The sequence below is a fragment of the Zingiber officinale genome, chromosome 4A, assembly GCF_018446385.1.
Source record: "Zingiber officinale cultivar Zhangliang chromosome 4A, Zo_v1.1, whole genome shotgun sequence".
NCBI lineage: Eukaryota > Viridiplantae > Streptophyta > Magnoliopsida > Zingiberales > Zingiberaceae > Zingiber > Zingiber officinale.
In genome coordinates, this window is record NC_055992.1 from 34,395,041 (window position 1) to 34,408,789 (window position 13,749).

The 13,749-nt window shown below is 32.3% G+C and overlaps 1 protein-coding gene across 1 annotated transcript in view; it reads left to right on the forward strand.

Moving 5' to 3' along the window:
* LOC121969800 (E3 ubiquitin-protein ligase RGLG3-like) overlaps nt 1-13,749 on the forward strand; it is a 68,084-nt gene that overhangs the window by 9,014 nt on the left and 45,321 nt on the right. The window lies entirely within an intron of this gene.

A 13,749-nucleotide genomic window follows, 5' to 3' on the forward strand; every position in this document is an offset into this window, starting at 1 on the left:
AATCTTAATAAAATTATCTTATTAATTTAATATATATTATTTATTTTAATTATGAAAATATATAATAAATTATTTATTTACCATATGGAGGCGCTGCGATCTCATATTTTTCTTTTTTTTCGTTTTTTTGCATTTTAAATTTTTTAATATTTAGATTATTTTTAATTAATATATTTTTATAATTTAAAAAAACCAAAACCATATTAGTACAACCTAAATGATATTGAAACTGTATGGTTTCGATTATGAACTAATACTCTGATATGGCTCGAGATTTTCTATTTTGTTTTCCTTTATTTCTTAGGTCATATAATGTTGTTTTTAAGGCATTAAAGGGCTTTTCAAGTTGTTCTAGGTGGGAGGTTATTAGTCCATTGTCTAGTGTCTAAACAATAGGTAGGGTTGAGTATTCGATTAAAATCGAACTAATCGAAATCTATAATAACAACAACAACCAAGCCTTTTCCCACTAGGTGGGGTCGGCTGTATGAATCCTTTTACGTCATTGAGCTCTATCTCCTATTATATCATCATCTATATTTAAATAAAATTTATCTTGTTTTATTGTTGCTAACCAAGTCTTTTTTGGTCTTCCTCTTCCTCGTTTGATATGCATGTTTATCATAGTTTCACATCACCTAACTGGAGCATTTATTGGTCGTCTAAGTACATGTCCGTACCATCTTAAACATGTCTCTCCGAGTTTTTCCTCAATAGATGCAACTCCGACTTTCTTTCTAATGCTCTCATTTCTTATTTTGTCCATCCTCGTATGTCCACACATCCACCTTAACATCCTTATCTAGTAGGTCTAACCGTGGTTTTATAGAACTTACCTTTAAGTTTAAGAGGTACTTTACGGTCACATAAAACACTCGACGCTCCCCTCCATTTCACCCATCCTGCTTGTATTCTATGTAAGACATCTCTTCATCGTTTTGCAAAAATGATCCTAAATATTTAAATCTCTTTGTTCCGGGCAACTCATCCTCTGCTATCTTAACAATTGTTTCATTACTTCTAATATTGTTAAACTTAAATTTCATATATTCTGTCTTTAATCTACTAAACTTAAAACCTTTCCCTTCTAGTGTTTCCCTCCAAGATTATAGTTTAACATTTACTCCTTCACATTTTCATCTACCAACATAATATCATTTGCAAACAACATGCACCACGGTACTGTGTCTTGAATGTACGCAGTGAGTTCATCCATAATTAGTGTAAAAGGATAGGGACTTAGGGCTGATCCTTGATGTAATCCTATCTTTATTGGAAATGCTTCAGTTACTCCGCCTGAAGTCTTTACTCTGGTCGTTACATCCTCATACATATCCTTAATTAGTTACGCTAACACCTCTCTTTTCTAAAATTCTCACTCTATCATAAGCTTTTTCTAAGACAATGAATATCATGTGTAGATCTTATTTTTGCTCCCGATATTTTTCAATTAATTATTTAAGAAGATGTATAACTTCTATTGTCGACCTTCTAGGCATGAACCCAAATTGATTTTCTGTCATTGTGGTCTCCTTCCTTAATCTTTTTTCTATTACTTTTTCCTAAAATTTCATAGTATGACTCATTAGTTTAATAGCCCTATAGTTTGCACAATTTTGTACGTCTCCCTTATTCTTATATAAGGGAACTAGATTACTTATCCTCCATTGATCAGGTATTTTTTTCGTTTTCAATATCATGTTAAATAATTTTGTAAGCCATTCAATACCTTGTTTCCCCTAAACACTTCCATACCTCTATCGGAATATCATCTGGTCCAACGGCTTTTCCATTGTGCATCTCATTTAAAGTTTGTTTTACTTCTGAAGTTTGAATTCTACGATAAAAATTAAAATTTCTATGCTCATTTGACCTACTTAAATTACCTAAGTTAAGTTGGTCACCTAAACTTTCATTAAAAAATTGATGAAAATACCTCTTCCACCGTTCTTTTATTTCTTCATCGTTTACTAATACCCTATTACATTCATCTTTAATACATTTTATTTAACTAAGATTTCTTGTTTTCTTTTCTCTTACTTTAGCTATTCTATAAATATCTCTTTCCCCTTATTTTGTATCGAAGTTTTGAAATAATCGTTCAAAAGTTACATTTTTTGTTTCACTCACTACTTTCTTAGCTTCTTGCTTGGCTATTGTATATTTTTTAAAGTTTTCCTTGTTCTTACAAATATATAATTTCTTATAAGCTATTCGTTTTTCCTTCACTTTCTCTTGTACTTTCTCATTCCACCACCAAGATTCTTTACTTAGTGGTACATGTCCCTTTGACTCACCGAGTACAATCTTAACTATTATTTTTAACTTTGATATCATCTTATCCCATGTTTTATTAGAGTCATCGTATATTTCACCTAATGCTTGTACTTCTACCTTCTCTTTAAATATATTTTTCTTCTCATCCTTTAACTTCCACCACTTAATTCTAAGAATCGTATATATTTTCTTTCTATTGTTACTATATTTGAGGCGTATATCCAACACTACTACCCTATGTTGGGTAGTTAAGCTTTCTCCAAGGATGACTTTGCAATCTTTACAAATCTTTCTATCCTTCTTCCTAACCATAAGTCAATTTACGATTTATTTTTCTCACTTTTGAATGTGACTAAGTGTTCTTCTCTTTTCTTAAAAAACGTATTACCTAATATAAGGCTATATGCTATCGCAAAATTTAATATAGTTTTCCCTTCCTTATTCCTCGTTCCAAACCCATAACTCCCATGTACTGTCTCATATTTCTCATTTTTCAGTCTGACATGCCCATTTAAATTACCTTCTATTAAAATCATTTCATTTGGTAGAATATTTTGTAATATTTCATCTAAGTCCTCCCAAAACCTTGATTTGGTAGCTTCATCTAATCCTACCTGCGGTGCATATACGCTAATTATATTCATAGTTTCTTTCACCACTATTATCTTAAGGGCTATAATTTTATCCCCTTTTCTAACTACTCCTACAACTTCATCCTTTAACAAACTATCTATAATAATACTCACTCCATTTCTTGCTTTACTCTTTCCAGTGTACTATAACTTAAAACTCGAGTTCTCTATCATCTTTGCCTTCTCGCCTGTCCATTTTGTCTCTTGTACACACAAAATACTAATTCTTCTCCTAATCATCATATCTACTACATCCATTGATTTACCAGTTCCTATGTTCCATGTTCCAAATCTTAGATTATTAGTTTTCCTATCATATTTGTTCTTATCCAACCTATGGTATGAGAACTCTTGCCTATTTAACACTACACCCAAGTTCTCATGGAGATGTAGCAGTCCTTGCTGAGACGTTACAGTCGGACCCTGCAACGCGTTCCTTCCGGGGAACAACCTACCATTAGCACAATAGTTTAATGGATCCATTCATTGAATATTTGTCATAGTTTTGACGCTGGCTATCAACCTAACGCAACCCTCCTCCTAATCGAAATCTAACCGACCAAATTTTTTTAGACAAACTAAACCATCCAACTTTGCCATTAAAATTGAAAAATCAAACTAATTACTAAATTAATTGAATTTTTTTATTAGGAGTTGTTGACGCTGCATTATTAGTTGACTGCTATGCAGACAGCCGACTACACAAATCTATTTTTGAACTAATTATGTTTGATTTGTGGATCATCAGTAATGTATTGTGATCAACTCCAAATTTGGTTTAATAAATTCTGAATTTTATAATCAAGACCAAACCAAATAAACTGAAATAATTGAGATTTTTTAAAAAAAAATAAAATTTCAAATTAATTGAATTGAATTTCTAAAATAAGTCGGCTCGTTTATTTTAGTTGCTCACCCCTAACAATAAATGGGTGCATAACATCTAGATAATTAATATATATGCATCTTAAATAGGATTAGATAAAGTTACCAAATCTAAATTTTGGGATGACTTAGATGAAGTATTATAAAATATCCTGCAAAACGAAATGATCCTAATAAGAGCAGATCTAAATGGACATGTAGGAGTGAAAAAAATAAGAAATATAATAGAGTGTATGGGGTTATGGATTTAGAACAAGAAACGGAGAAGGGAAAGTTATATTGGATTTTGTAATAGCATATAATCACTTGGTTAGTTCAAAAGTAGTTAATATGTTTTTCAAGAAAAAGAGAATACTTGATCAGTTCAAAAGTGGGAATAATAAGTCACAAATTTATTTCTTATGGCTAGAAAGAAGGATAAAAAAATTTATAAAGATTGTAACGTCATCCTCGGAGAAAGTTTAACTATCCAATATAAGTTAGTAATGTTGGACAGGGTTTAGGGTTTCGTTCCGTGCCGGGCGGAACGGGCGAAACTTACCGTTCCGCCCGAGCACCGAAACCGGCATCAGAAGAGCAATGATTTCGGCGTGTATCACAGAAGGAATAGTGTGCGCTCGTTGTCGCGAGACAGAAGGAATCGTGCGTGCTCGTGCGACAGAAGGAAGGAGGAGGAAGAAGAAAGAATAAATCTTTGGGATAGTTTACGGATCACTTACCTGGAACATCTGCCTCGGTGAGGCCACTGGTGAAAGACTAGTAGGCGGCGTGGAGGCGAGGGGACGGCGACGGTGAGTCCCGTGCGAAGGGAGGCGGCGAATCGCGCATCGTGATGAGAAGAAAAAGTAGGGTTTTTAAAAACTTATAATTAGAATTTAAAATCGTTATTATATATATATATATATAATTTCAAATTAATTATTATATATATTATATAAATTATTAATTAATTAAATAAATGGTTAATTAATTAATATAATTATAATATATAATTTTATTTTATTTTGTTTTTTTATTAAAAATATAAAAAAATTAAAGTGAAAAAATAGATAATATATATATATATAGTTATATAATTTAAAATAATTTTAAAATCAAACTTTAAATTATTTTTATAAATTAAAAATAGATTAAAATGTTAAAAAGTATTTAAAATAATTTTAAAAATTGATAAATAATTTTAAAAGTCTATAAATAATTATAAAATTTTAATTGTTAAAAAAATAAATAATATATAATTTCTTTAAATAAATTTGATTTTAGAATACAATCCAAGTTAACAATTCTCTCTATATAAAATATTTAATATAGATTATTTACAATATTTATAAACTATAATTATATAAATATATATATTATATAAATTAATAATTAAATAAATTATATATATATATATATATCGTATCGAAACCGTATCGGCATGATACGATACCGAAATTGTATCGTTCCGGTCTAGGACCGAAACCTCGGCACGGGTCGAGATTTTAAACCTTGATGTTGGATATGTGCATTAGATATAGTATCAATAGAAGGAAAATGTGTACGATTTCTAAAATTAAATGGTGAAAGTTAAAGGATAAGAAACAAAATATGTTTAAGGAGAGGGTAGGAGTACAAGTATTAGGAGAAATACATGGTGGCTCCAATATGATATGGGATAAAATGACATTAAAGTTGAAATAGTAGCCAAAAGGGTGCTCGGTGAGCTAAGAGGGATGTGCACAACTAAAGAATCTTGGTTGTAGAATGAGAAAATACCCGAGAAAAGGGAAAAACGGACGACCTATAAGGTATTATATACTTGTAAGAATGAAAAAATCTTAAACAAGTATACACTAGCCCAGAAGAGCCAACAAAGCAGTGAATGAAGCCAAGAACGAAACTTTTGAACACTTATATTGAAAATTAGACACAAAAGTAAAAAAAATAAAGGCAGTTCGGTGCACGAAGCTCCTGCTATACGGGTTCCGGGGAAGGATCCATTATACGCAGCCTTACTCTACTTTTTGCAAGAGGCTATTTCTAGGATTCGAACCCGTGACCTTTTGGTCACAAAGCAACAACTTTATCGTTGCGTAAAGGCTTCCCTTCTAAAATTAGACACAAAAGTAAGAGGAAAAAAAATTTATAGAATAGCTAAAGCGAGAGGAAAACAAAAGATCTTATCCAAATAAATGTATTAAAGATGATAGCAATAGGATACTAGTAAATGGTGAGGAAATAAAGGAGTGATGAAATTAACATTTACATCAACTTATTTTAATGACCTAACTTAACTTCTGTAGTTTAAATAGGTCAAACGAGTACACAAATTTAAATATTTGTCATAGAATGCAAACTTCAAAAGTAGAACAAGTTTTAAATGAGATGCAAAATGGAAAAGTAGTTGGACTAGATGATATTTTGATAGAGGTATGTAAGTGCCTAAGGATATAAGATATTGAATACTTACAAAGTTATGCAACTTGACATTCAACGGTAAAGTTGTTGCCATGTGACTAAAAGGTCACGGGTTCGAATCTTGGAAACAGTCTCTTGCAAAAAGCAGGGTAAGACTTAGTATAATAGATCCTTCCCCGGGATCCCGCACGGTGGGAGCTTTGTGCACCGGGTTGCCTTTTTTTTTTTTTTTATACTTACAAAATTATTCAACTTGACATTGAAAATAAAAAAATATCCGATTTGTACTTTAGTTCGCTTATATAAGAATAAAAAAGATATACAAAATTATACAGACTATAGGAGTATTAAACTAATGAGTCATACTATGATACTTTCAGAAAGAGTAATAAAAAAAAACTAAGGAGACCACACTGACTAGAAATCAATTTGGAATTATACTTGGAAGGTCGACAATAGAAGATATAAATCTTCTCAGACAACTAATTAAAAAGTATCGGAACACAAGCAAGACTTATATATGGTATTTGTTGACCTAGAAAAAGATTATGATAGATTCTCAAGGGAAATTATATGGAGAACAAAGAGGTGTTAGCATAATATATATTCAATTAATTAAGGATATGTATGAGGATGCAATGACAAAAGTAAAGACTTTAGGCAGATTAATTGAAATGTTTTCCATAAAGATAGGATTTAATTAAAGATTAGTTTTAAGTCTTTATTTTTTTACAATAATTATGCTCGACACATCCAAGATACCGTACCATGGTACATGTTGTTTGTAGATGATATTGTTTTGATAGATGAGACACATAAAAGAGTAAATGCTAAACTCAAATCTCAAGGGAAATGCTAAAAGTGAAAGGTTTTAGACTTAGCAGTGGGGCTGAGCAGTCGGTTCAAAATTGAACCGATTTAATCAAAATCGAACAAATCCAATTTTTTTCGAACTAGCCGACCGAAATATTCAACAAAAATTGAACAAACTGAATCAATAAAACATCAGTTAATTCGGTTTTCAATCGAATTAACTGAACTTTTCAACAATGATACATTTATATCCGATTTTAACTTTTAAGTCGGCAATTTTGAGAACTTGTGCTTACTTATCATTGCTAATGAAATCTTTGAGAATGTGGTATCATTGGAAATCATGCAAAATCACAAGTTGGATACTATCCTCATCCAAATCCCTAATAGCTATGATGGTTGCAAAGGGGAATAAAATAAATTAGTTTATTTGGTTTAACCAAATTAGGAGTTTTAAAACCGAGACCGAACGAATTAATCAATAACAAAAAAAAGAATTTATGATATTTTTTAAATTCGGCGATCGGTTAATTTGGTTTAACTAAACTTTGGCTCGCCCCTACTTAGTAGAATAAAGACAGAATATATAAAATTTAAATTTAGCAATATTAGTCATAATGAAATAATTGTTAAGATAAAAAATGACGAGTTGTTTATAAGCAGGATGGTTGAAATGGAGAAATGCGTTAAGTATTCTTTGTGATCTTAAACTACCTCTAAAACTTAAAGGAAAGTTTTACAAAACAGCGGTTAGATTTGCTATGTTATATGAAGATGAATATTGGGCTATGACTCAAGCATATGAGTAGACGATGAAAGTTGCAGAAATAAGGATGTTAAGGTGGATGTGTGGACATATAAGGATGGACAGATGGGATAAAAAATTAAAATATTAGAGAAAAAGTCAAGGTTGCGCCTATTGAAGGAAAATTCCGAGAGATACATTTGAGATGATACATACATGTACTTGGATGACTAATAAATACTCCAATTAGGTGCTGTGAAACTATCACAAATATGCAAATCAAAGGTGGAAGTGGAAGATGAAAAAAAAAGATATGGTTAGTAACAATAAAATAAGATAAAGTTTATTGAAATATAAATGATAATATAGTAGGGGATAGAGCTCAATGGCGTAGAAAAATCCATATAGCCGATCAAACCTAGTGGGATAAGATTTGGTTGTTGTTGTCGTTGTCAAACTACTAATAACTTTTGTGTTAATGTTGTTTTAGGAATAAAAATATTAGGGTTTATTCCTCTAATTTATTCCCTTTTACATGTGTTTTCTCATTATTGTTATATATATATGTTAGAATAATTATAGGGGTATTTTTGTCTTTTGGTGTATATCTTCTTTTCTATATAAAGGCCTAACTCGTGGTTCCCAAGACACGAGAATTTAGGTTTTGCTTTGAACACGGTATCACAGCGATAAAACCCTAATTTGTTTTCCTCCCCGCGCCGTCTCTCTGCCTCTCCTCTTCGTTCTCTTGAGCAAGTCGGCGAGAAGCTGCTGCTCTGTTTCCTCTGCGCTGCTGCGTCATCCAGGAGGGTTTGCGCCCGCCCCGCCAGAGTAGGCGACGGGCTTCTCGACCTCCGGTGACGCCTCCGATCCTATCTCTCAGGAGCCCTCCGCGCCGACTGCATCTTCGACCTCCATCTCGCAGGAGCCGTTCGACGACGACGACGCGGAGGAATTCCCTCTCTGTCTCTGCCCTAATCCTCGCTCGCCGCCGCTGCCTCTGACGCCCCCGAGCACCGCGGAGTCGCCCGCTTCTCTCGCAGACGTCTGACCCGTCCGCGACGCTGTCCTCTCCACCCGTGCCTCTTTGATTGCTCGCCTCCTCTCGAGTTGAACGGATCAAACACATCTCGGAAGGAGGGGAAAGCAGAGCGGTGGTCGGAGTCGGAGGGGCGTTCAAAGGCACGATCGTCTCCATCGACCTGAAGTAGAGCGTTGTCTCCCTGCCGAAGCAGAAAAGAACATTGGGATGCAGTGACTCGCATTGTTCGATATATCAGGGGTGCACTAGGAAAGGGTCTTCTATATGAAGACAAAGGGCATACTCAAGTCGTGGGGTATTCTGATGCAGATTGGGCAGGATTCCCTTTGATAGAAGATCCACTTCTGGATTTTGTATATTTGTCGGAGGTAACCTTGTTTCTTGGAAAAGCAAAAAACAGAATGTTGTGGCAAGATCCAGTGCAGAGGCAGAATATCGAGCTATGACTATTGCTAGTCAAGAACTTATATGGTTAAAATAGTTGCTTCAGGAACTAAGGTTTGGAGAGGTTACACAAATGTCACTCATATGTGACAACTAGGCCGTTATGCATATTGCCTCAAATCCAGTCTTCCATGAGAGAACAAAACATATTGAAGTTGACTATCACTTTGTCAGAGAGAAAGTCATATCTGGAGAAATATCTATTAGTTTTGTCAACTCAAATGATCAGCTAGCAGATATTTTCACTAAGTCACTTAGAGGTCCCCGGATTGACTACATATGTAACAAGCTTGGTGTATATGATCTATATTCTCACGTTTGAGGGGGAGTGTTAGAATAATTATAGGGGTATTTTTGTCTTTTGGTGTATATCTTCTTTTCTATATAAAGGCTTAACTCGTGGTTCCCAAGACACGAGAATTTAGGTTTTGCTTTGAACAATATATATACACACACACATTCCAATAAAATATTAAAATTAATAAATAAACTGATGATTTCTTTGGACTACATCTTCCATGATTTCCTTGGATTCCATGATAATATAGTTTCACGTGCTTAGTAAGAGTATCTTCAATTTGGTCATTAATTGCCTGAGGTATATAAACCTATATATGACCAAGTCTTAGTGTATTATGCCTTTACATTAGAGTTTTCTTCTTCTCTTGCAAAATATTAGATGACCTCCTAGAAGAACACAATATGTTGACATGAATCATTTTATAGTTCCAAGATAACCATAATGACAATATATGAGATCTTTACTTGAAACATTCTCGAGTTATTACAAAATCCTTATAGCTATCTTTCAATGGCCATAACATGGAATGCTAAAAAATTAATCAAATTAATCAATTAGATTCAATACATAAGATGGAAGGGGAGCCTTGGCTCAAAGGTAAAGTTATTACCATATGACCTAGAGGTCATTCGAGTCTCAGAAATATCTCTTGCAAAGCAAAATAAGGTTGGGACCCGCATTGGCAAGAGGTTCGTGCACCGAACTACCCTTTTTTAGGCTCAATAGATAGATAAGATATTAGGTTTAGTGATACTAAGTCAGTTTAATTTCCTATGTCTTCTCTAATATTTCCATTAATTAATACCCCCTCCTTATTGTGACAGTACATTCATATCTATAGGGTTGTCAACAAGTTCTCTTAGCATACATTCCTCATGAATTTCAATGATATTTTTTATTATTGGATGTAAATTTCTTTACCTTGAGTGGTCATAGCTTAGAAGTTTATTCTATTTTATTATTTCTAACTAAGTTTTCTTTGGTCACTTTCTTTTTTGATTAATGTCAGTATCATTGTATAGCCTAATTGGGTATTTAGTAGTCTCTTAAGTACATGTCAATATCATCTTAAATGCATCTCTCGGAGTTTTCCCTTAATAGGTGCAACTCTGCCTCTCTTTAATATTATCATTCTTATCTTGTCTGTTCTCGTAAGTCTACACATCTATTTTAACATCTTCATCTTTGCAAATCTCATCTTTTACTAATGTGCTCGTTGCATAGTCCAACATTCAATTCCATATAACATATTAGGTCTCATTGTTATTGTATAAGACTTTCTTTTAAGTTTTAGAGGTACTTTATGATGCTAAAGAACACTTGACACCCTCTTATATTTTAATTATTTTGCTTGTATTCTATGTAAAATATCTATATCAATTCTTCTATCCTTTTGCGAAAATAATCCTAGATACATAAAATTTTTGGTCACAAGCAATTTGGTCATCTCCTATTTTTACAATTATCTTACTACATCTATTACTATTAAATTTAAATTTTATATATTTTATCTTTACTAAGTTTAAAACCTTTAACTCCTACTGTCTCCTATTGAAATTCAAGTTTAACATTTACTCTATGTGTCTTATCAACCAAAATAATGTCTTTTATAAACAACATGCATCATTATAACATGTCTTGGATGTGCCTAGGAAATATTGTATATTACCACAAATTTATATTTTAAAAGTGCTAATGAAAGTGCATAACATTGTGATTTCTACACAATCATCACTACTAATAATAGCGTTATCCACGAAGATAATAAAAAGATGTCATTTTCTATATCAAGTAGTAAGTTGAAATAGAATGATGTCTACCTTAAATCTATTAATTTCATTTATTTGTATTTAATGCAGTCATACACATTGTTGGTTTGTGCGAAAAAAAAGACTTTGTAACTTTGTATATCCCTAAAAATTAGGATGAAAAATATTCTATGGGATCGTAATTCTATAAATTATAGGATAACCATAGCTAGTTTCAATAAAAGGTTATTTTTTTAGAAAAGTGTGTTAAAGTTAATATTATATGGAAACAACTTCTTGCAAAACATGTAAGGTTGTATACAATATACCCTTCTTCGGGACTCCGCATTGGCAGGAGCTTTGAACACTGAGCTGCCTTTTGTGTTAAAGTTTTTATTAAGATAATTATATTTTTTATTGAAAAGGTTTGTTATTTTATTAAGAATAAGTCGTGCTATAATTTGAGAAAAAGGGTTAAGATCTCATATATTGGATAAGTTTTGAGTTAATATAATTTTCAATTTTTGACATGGTATTCAGTTTTGGGTTTCCTTCTTCCACTTTTCATCTCTTCTTTTTCTTTTTCTTTTTCTATTTTGCACTCATTTCTAAAGACAAAACAAAATATTTTTTATGTTCCTTTTACCAAACTTCATTGTTGGATTTGTCTTCATCATTGGCATATTATTTGTGTTACTCGACCTTCATTGCCATTTTTTTTTCTATTTTTTAGTTTTTTTTTCCAATTTCTTACTTAAAAAAATCTCAAAAGTTGTAAAAACAACTACTATAACACAATGACATACTTAGAAGAGGAGGTTCAATCTCAACAATCTATTGCAAAATACCTAGAAAAGTTGTAACTATCTCGTAGTGGTCCTAGCTTGTTCATATTGCGTTTAAAAGAAAGGGTAAGTTAAGTCATCTTACTTGTGGAGCTAAAACATAGAGACCCTTAGTTTGAGACATGAGATGAAGATTTAACGATTATGGTGTGGTTATGGAATTGTTCCTAAGATTAGTCACACGTGTATATTCTTGGTTATTGATAAGGATATTTGGAATACAACAACAACTAAGCCAACTCTGTCTGTGACAAATTATCCATGACAGTTCCAAGTCCGGATAAAGGAGGAGGGTTGCGTTAGGTTGTCAGCCAATATTAAACTAGGACAAATGTTCAATGAATGAATTCATTTAACTATTGTGCTAATGTTAGGTTGTTTCTCAAAGGAACATGTTGCAGGTCCGATTGTAACATCTCGACAAGTATCGTTACATCTTTAAAATTCGGGTGTAGTGTTAAAGATACAAGAGTGTGCGTTGCAGGTTTGACTGTAACGTATCGGCAAGGATTTGAGTGTAGTGTTAAATAGGCAAGAGTTCTCATATCATTGGTTGGATAAAAACAAATATTATAAGAAAACTAATAGTCTAAGATTTGGAATATGAGACATAAGAACCCTCATTCGTAAAACAATAGAGGTAGTAGATACGATGATTAGGAAAAAAACTTGTATTTTGTGTGTACAAGAGAGAAAATGAGTAAACTAGAAGGCAAAGATGATGCATTGCAATAAATATTCAGAGTAAGAGATATTGCTTAAGTATATGAGTGAAGGTGAAAATAATGGTTGAAATTGATCAAGTAAGAATCCAGATTCTTTGTAAGGAAACGCTAGTAGCCAAGGGCTATAATAGTTTAAAATCTCGTGTCGTTTCACCTGATACGGGTAAAACATTTCGTTTCCCGGGGATCGACACCGACAGAAGTACGTCTCTAGTTTCGGCGCACCTCGAGGCCCCGCAAATGCATTGCGCAGGCCTTGGTAGCGCAGAATAAGTAGGGCTGGAGGTCGAAGGTTTTCACTTAGGTTAATTAAATAACTTATGTTAATCATTTTAATCAACTTTTATCTATGATTGGAATAATTTAGATATATTTAATTAACACCTAATAAAATTATCTCATTAATTTAATATATATATATATATATATATATATATATATATATATATTAAAAATTATTTTATTATTTATTTTTAAATATTCAGATTAAATTTTTTTTATTTTTGGTTAATAAATTTTATATTTTGAAAATATTGAAACTATGTCGACAGAGCACGATATGGTATCAAAACTCGTTCTGATCAGGACTAAAATCTTAGCACGGGTTTAGATTTTAAACAGATGATACTCAAATCTATCATATATGATTGATTATCTAGACTTTTGCTCGAGTTGCAAAAATGAGTACTATTAGAATTCTATTGAAATTGACAACAAATTATGGTTGGGAGTTACAACTGTCTATCTCAAGAATGCTTTTTTGTACGTAGAACTAGAGGATTAAGTTAATATGAAGGTCTCACCAAGATTTGTAAATAATTTTAATACTTATATTAAATTTAAGAAAACTTTATATGGATTTAAGTAATCACTACAAGCATGGATTGACAGA